The sequence below is a fragment of the Pinus tabuliformis genome, chromosome 5_1, assembly GCF_031772625.1.
Source record: "Pinus tabuliformis cultivar Carrire ecotype Pingquan chromosome 5_1, CPIR1, whole genome shotgun sequence".
Taxonomy (NCBI): domain Eukaryota; kingdom Viridiplantae; phylum Streptophyta; class Pinopsida; order Pinales; family Pinaceae; genus Pinus; species Pinus tabuliformis.
In genome coordinates this window covers 336,686,435-336,692,132 of record NC_142305.1, presented here as the reverse complement: position 1 = coordinate 336,692,132, position 5,698 = coordinate 336,686,435, and the positions used below count along the sequence as shown (strand labels likewise).

The window sequence follows — 5,698 nt, the reverse complement described above, 5'->3', positions numbered from 1 at the left end:
GTTTCCTATGAATTGTAATGTATGTTACATGTAAACCTTAAGGCAGAATGTTCCACGTAATGCTTTCATGTCATGTGTAGTTGTTATTATGAATAAAGAAGAATCGGTCTAAATGTTGTTGTTTCCTATGAATTATAATTGTGATCTAGATGTGTCTAAATTAATAATTTATGTATTATATATATGTGTAACTATTATGAAAAAAATAAAAAATAAAATGTAATTTATAAACTTAGCTCATCTTAAAGATCAATGCGAAATCTAAGTTCCCCGTTTTCTGTGTCATATTCGGTGGAAGTTTAGTTTAGATTCAGTTGAAACAGTTATAATCTCATAATGGTAAATTTCATCTATTCAAAACAATTAAAAAAATACACACACATACTACTTTACTCCATACATCCATCAGCGGAACATGCTTAAATCGTTCCGAATTTATGTCCTGACGTAACTCTGGTTACTTCAATTTTCAAGCCGAAAGAAGATGGCTAGCAGAACCAATTTCAGATTACGCAATTGTGAAAGTCATAAGAATCTCTACCAACTGTCATAAGCGATTAAAATGAAGCTATCGAGACTCCCAATTATGCAATTGAGGAGAAATATGGTACTAATACAAAATATCGCCACCCCAAGTTGGCAGTACAGCTCTATACGCGATGCATACATCAATTCTATGCTACAGCAACAATCAGAGTCGGGGGTTAATTTGCGTATCCTATTCAACATTATGAATACTAGCCTCCTGAAGTACTCTTGGAGTAATAACCACTTAAAAGCGGGTGATATTGTCGGATCACCTCCGCTTCTTCGCTTCAGCGTTACTCTTACACAAGTTAGCCTTGATACATATTAGAATGGCTTAAAATTGCAGTCCTTCGAACGTCTGGCCAAATTGCCAATTTGCAGGAGCAATGTTATAGGAAGTGATAGTTCTCCCGTTGCTGGTGGTGACCTGGAAGGACAGACTCTGCCCATTTAAATAGGAGTTGCTCTGCCAATTCTGTCCCCAGTTTCGGGACATTGTTTTCCAACTAGTGTTGGAGCCTTTGATGGAAACCGCCTCCACATCCCCTGCACCTCCTACATTGGTAATGAGTACCAAATTGAATACCAAATTGAAGTAGGAGTGCCCATTGATCGTGAATCGAACTCCTCCCTTCCTCACGCATGGCACCCTGCACGCATATATATTAACCTTGCAGCTAAGGATTTCATCCTAATTAAAGTCCAGTTGGAAATAAAACTTCAGGTTGAAGAATAGGATTATAGTGTTATCAGACTAATTAGGGTAGCAATTAATTACCTTCTGAATATGATTGGAATAATGCCACTTTTGTATATGGCGATCTGTTGAAAAGCAGGTTGAGCCATGTCGAAGTGTTGGAGAGGTGGATTGCACCATCCTCCATTGTCGTTGGGAAGAGCATTGTTAGGGGGACAGAGGTTAGTCGCAGTAACTGTCGCAGTGCTTGGTAGACACCACTGGGGGTCGTAGTGGTGGTTGCATTTCATTTGGTAGCAGGCTCCACAGGTAGCTCCATTGTTGAGAAGCGCCGTGCTCAGAGCTGCAGCATTTGTTCCATAGCCTTGGCTATATAGGTTGCCGTATCCGCACGCACCGCCTGTCCAATTAATTTCACGGTCGATTTGCTTAACTAACATATGGTATAAAATAATTATCTAAAGCTGAAAATGAAGCCAATATTATTGAACGTACTACGCCCATGCAGCCCGACCAGGGGTTAAATTTGACGGGTGACCCTACCCGTCAAGGAATTTTTTTGTGACGTTTTTATTTTTAAACTGCCCATCATATGACTTTTTAAATTTATTTGTACAGGTTTCATCTAATTTTAAATTGTACTCATAATTGTTCAAATTTTCCATTCTTTGTTGTACCATTCGGCTCAAGTCTCATTGCTACACTTTGTTTTGAGACCTGCTGATCAAATTTTTCAACAAATTTTCCAGATTGTTCAAATGTTCTGAGTTTTTTTGTTTAAAATGGAAATAGTGATAAAATAGAAGGGAAATATATACGGAAACAACAAAAAATAATATGCAGGATACCACAAATAGTAATTTTTGTGAAATAATGTTGATATTCACCGCTAGTATTCATGACAAGTAAATTATTCATCCCTCCCAGTTGTGAAGTTGTGAATAATCAATGACAATGGTAACCAGGGGTTAAATTTGAATAATGAATATATAATCAAATTAAGAAAATGTTTACATGAATTCTATACTTTCTACACTTTAGGCAGAGAAGAAAGCAAAATACAAAAATACAATCTAAAACAAAGTAAACTAAAAAACAAATTATCAAGCATTAAAATTAAACGAAGCTAAACTAACACAGATTGGAAAAACTCATAATGAGAGCCAAAATTGGCACTCCTGTAACATTTGAGGTTAAGAAAAATAGTTGTAATTTAAAACTTAGTTACTATTTAAAACTACACTAAAATAATTTAATTACAATTTAATTTTAAACTAATTTTAACACAAATAATTTATAAATTTAAATTTAGATGATTTTTTTAAGGAATTTTATATAAAACATTTCATAATCATAATTGCCCACAAGCAAATATCTGGAAAAATTCAAAATAAACACAAATTTGATCATTTAAAATGCAATTCGACACCAAACCTAGATTGACTCTCTTTTCTTTTGTTTCTGCAATTACTCGGCATAAAATATATCCTGGTGATTACATTATACAGGGCCGATGGGTTTTGCAACTTCTCCACTTTAACACATCTTGACATGACTGAGTGCGACCATCTAGAGAAGCTTACGGAGCGTCTCTGAAAAAAAGAAAAGCTTCCGGAGCGATTTGGAGAAGTAACAAGTTTAAGAAAGCTAATTATGACCGGTTGTTAGAGTCTACAGAAGCTGCCATAAAGTTTCTGCCAACTCAAGTACTTGGAGCACTTGGATTTATCAGCGTGCTCGACTCTTGAAGAACTATGTATATATTTCAAAGGTCTCTCACTACTGCGAGTTCTATCACTGAAAGACTACGACAAGCTAAAGAAGCTCCCTGAGGATTTCCAATGCCTGACCTCATTGGAAGTTCTGGATGTAAGAAATTGCTCTAAGTTGGAAGGGAAATGGATAGACGGCATGCTAAAGATGAAGATGCTACAAATTTTGCGCATAGCAAGAAGCGAGTTGTTGGAGGAAAGATGGGAGAAAATTCAAGCACAACAATGCAATCAATCCTGGTCTTGTGCTGTGTATACAAAGGAGGTGATCCACATTTTCAAACATGTTTTCTGTTCCCACATTATAATTAACTCTTTTTATGTTTAGATCCTAAAACATATCACAGGGAAAAAATTGCACAGCATACATTATTTTTCCTTTCCACTCACTTTAGCTTTCTCTTCAGGGTTCAAATGATGAGAATCTTCTAAAGCAGTTCCAATTAGAATTTGATAGCATGCTCACTAATGGAAAAGGAAAGCCACTGAATATATCTGGTCGTCCTCTCAACAAGCTGCTGCTTGTTATGTTTGATGGCCATCAGGAATTCTATCTTGATTATGCTTTTCCTTTACTTGAGGAGAGTATAGATGACTTATTTAATTTCGAAATGGTTTATTTTGGCCACCATTGGGATCAGTTGCTTAAGAAAGTGGCGGATAGAATAGTGGGGGCATGCTCCTTTTATTGCTAACGGAGACACTAAAGCATTGTTTCAAAGACTGCCCTCATTAGTTGATCATTTCGAGACGGACTTTGACCGGAAACTTACCAGCAGTTTCCAAATGACCGCGGAAACTTACCAGCAGTTTACCCCTGCCTGGAGGTCACTGGCCCGGTCACCGGCCCGCTGCGGCAGCTGCCCAATTAAATCAATCAATAATGCGTGCCACGCCATCACTGCCATGGCATTTAGAACTTAATTTGATATTTATTGTTCCGGACTTTTCCTTGAGTTTAACTGGAGTCTGGGACGGTGAGACCTCTAAATTTCTAATATTCTGCCCAGCTATATATATGAACTTGTCAGTTTTTAATATGCCCGTCAAAATAACGTTTTCGAAATTATTTGCAAGTTAGAGATGACGTTTAAATTTTAAAATAATCGTATTTTACGTATAAAATCGTCAAAAACTTGCATAAGGGCTTCAAATTTAACCCCTGAGCCCGACGCATCGTTGCCACCGTAAAACGTAGCATGTGCGGATTGCTAGTCGCTACCTAGTGCATAGGCTGTAGCAGCTATCCCCAAGAAACCGAAGGTTGTGGCCAGTATTACGGGAGCCATTTCACAACGAAACAGATGCTCACTTAAAGATAGGTAGGTTTCCTCTTAATGAATATCTAACGCTAGAACTAAGTAGAATGGAAAGTAGAACCGATCATCTGAGTCGATGGCTGATTGGTGAACTCCAACAGATATAAAGAATCGGGAGGTTGATAAGTTATCGAAATTTCTTCCGCTAACGTCGGCACCCACCGCAACGAGCGGATATTGTCTAGATATTAATATCCGTTGGAGAGTCGTTGGGTGCACAGTGCACATGCACCGCTCGTTCAAACCTTCGGTGACATCTGCACACGGGATTCAAGAATCACGTGAATATTGCGATGACCAAGGGGTTCTTATTTTCAAAAGTCTGACCACAATATGACCGACACTACTAGAACTAGGGTTTCTTATTTTCAAAAGTCTAACCAAAATATGACTGACACTACTGGAACTAGAACTAGGGGTTTTTATTTTCAAAAGTCTGACCACAATATGACCGACACTACTGACCGACACTACTGGAAAGCGAGAGTCATAAGCGGAAGAAAGTTTTTTGATGAGGACATAAAGTAACTATACATAAAGTAACTATATGATGTGAAATTTGCTCCAACATAGATAGATAAATGAATTGGTGCTCGTGAGAGGACGAATTTTGCAACGATCAAAATTTTGAATAAATGTAGAGCAGGGGATGAAAAACCTAACTAAAATATCTGATCGTTAATGGATGTATAGTATTAACGAGCAACAAACATAGGTAGCAGCGAGTAGTGGTATGTTTTAGGAGTACTAGGATAATGGTGGACTGTGAGCGCATGTATTAATTAATGCCATCGTAATGGCTGTATGTTTTAGGAGTACTAGGATAATGGTGGACTGTGAGCGGATGTATTAATTAATGCCATCGTAACGGCTGTATAGAATAGACGAGCAATGAACATATGGGAGCAGCAGGTATAGTTGTATGTTGGAGGAGGATTAGGATTATGGTGGATTGTGGGGATGTATCAATAAAATTGTTAATTTAAAAATTGTGATGAAATTTGTGTTTATTTAATAATTTTGATGAAGGTTGTGTTTAATTTTTATGTGTATTAATGTAACCATTGTAGTAAAGATGTGTTTTGTTTTTATGTGTATCACTGTTATATAGTAGTTCATAAAAGTATGATTTAATTTTGAAAAGGTGTTAGTTTAGGTTATTTATAACTTTTTTTATAATTAAATAGTTAATATTTTTAAAAATAATTTAATTATATATATATATATATATATATATATATATTATTAAATATTTTATATTTTAGATTGAATTAATAAAAAATTTAGAAATTTTCATTTTTATGAAATAATTATGTATTTTTTTAATTTTTTTCTATCTTTTATATATATGTATGTTAGAATAATGATTAATGTTTTATTTG

The 5,698-nt window shown here is 35.9% G+C and overlaps 1 pseudogene; it reads right to left on the bottom strand.

Moving 5' to 3' along the window:
* Positions 1-862: 862 nt before the first annotated feature.
* On the bottom strand, positions 863-4,286 carry LOC149164772 (expansin-A8 pseudogene; annotated as a pseudogene).
* Positions 4,287-5,698: the final 1,412 nt, after the last annotated feature.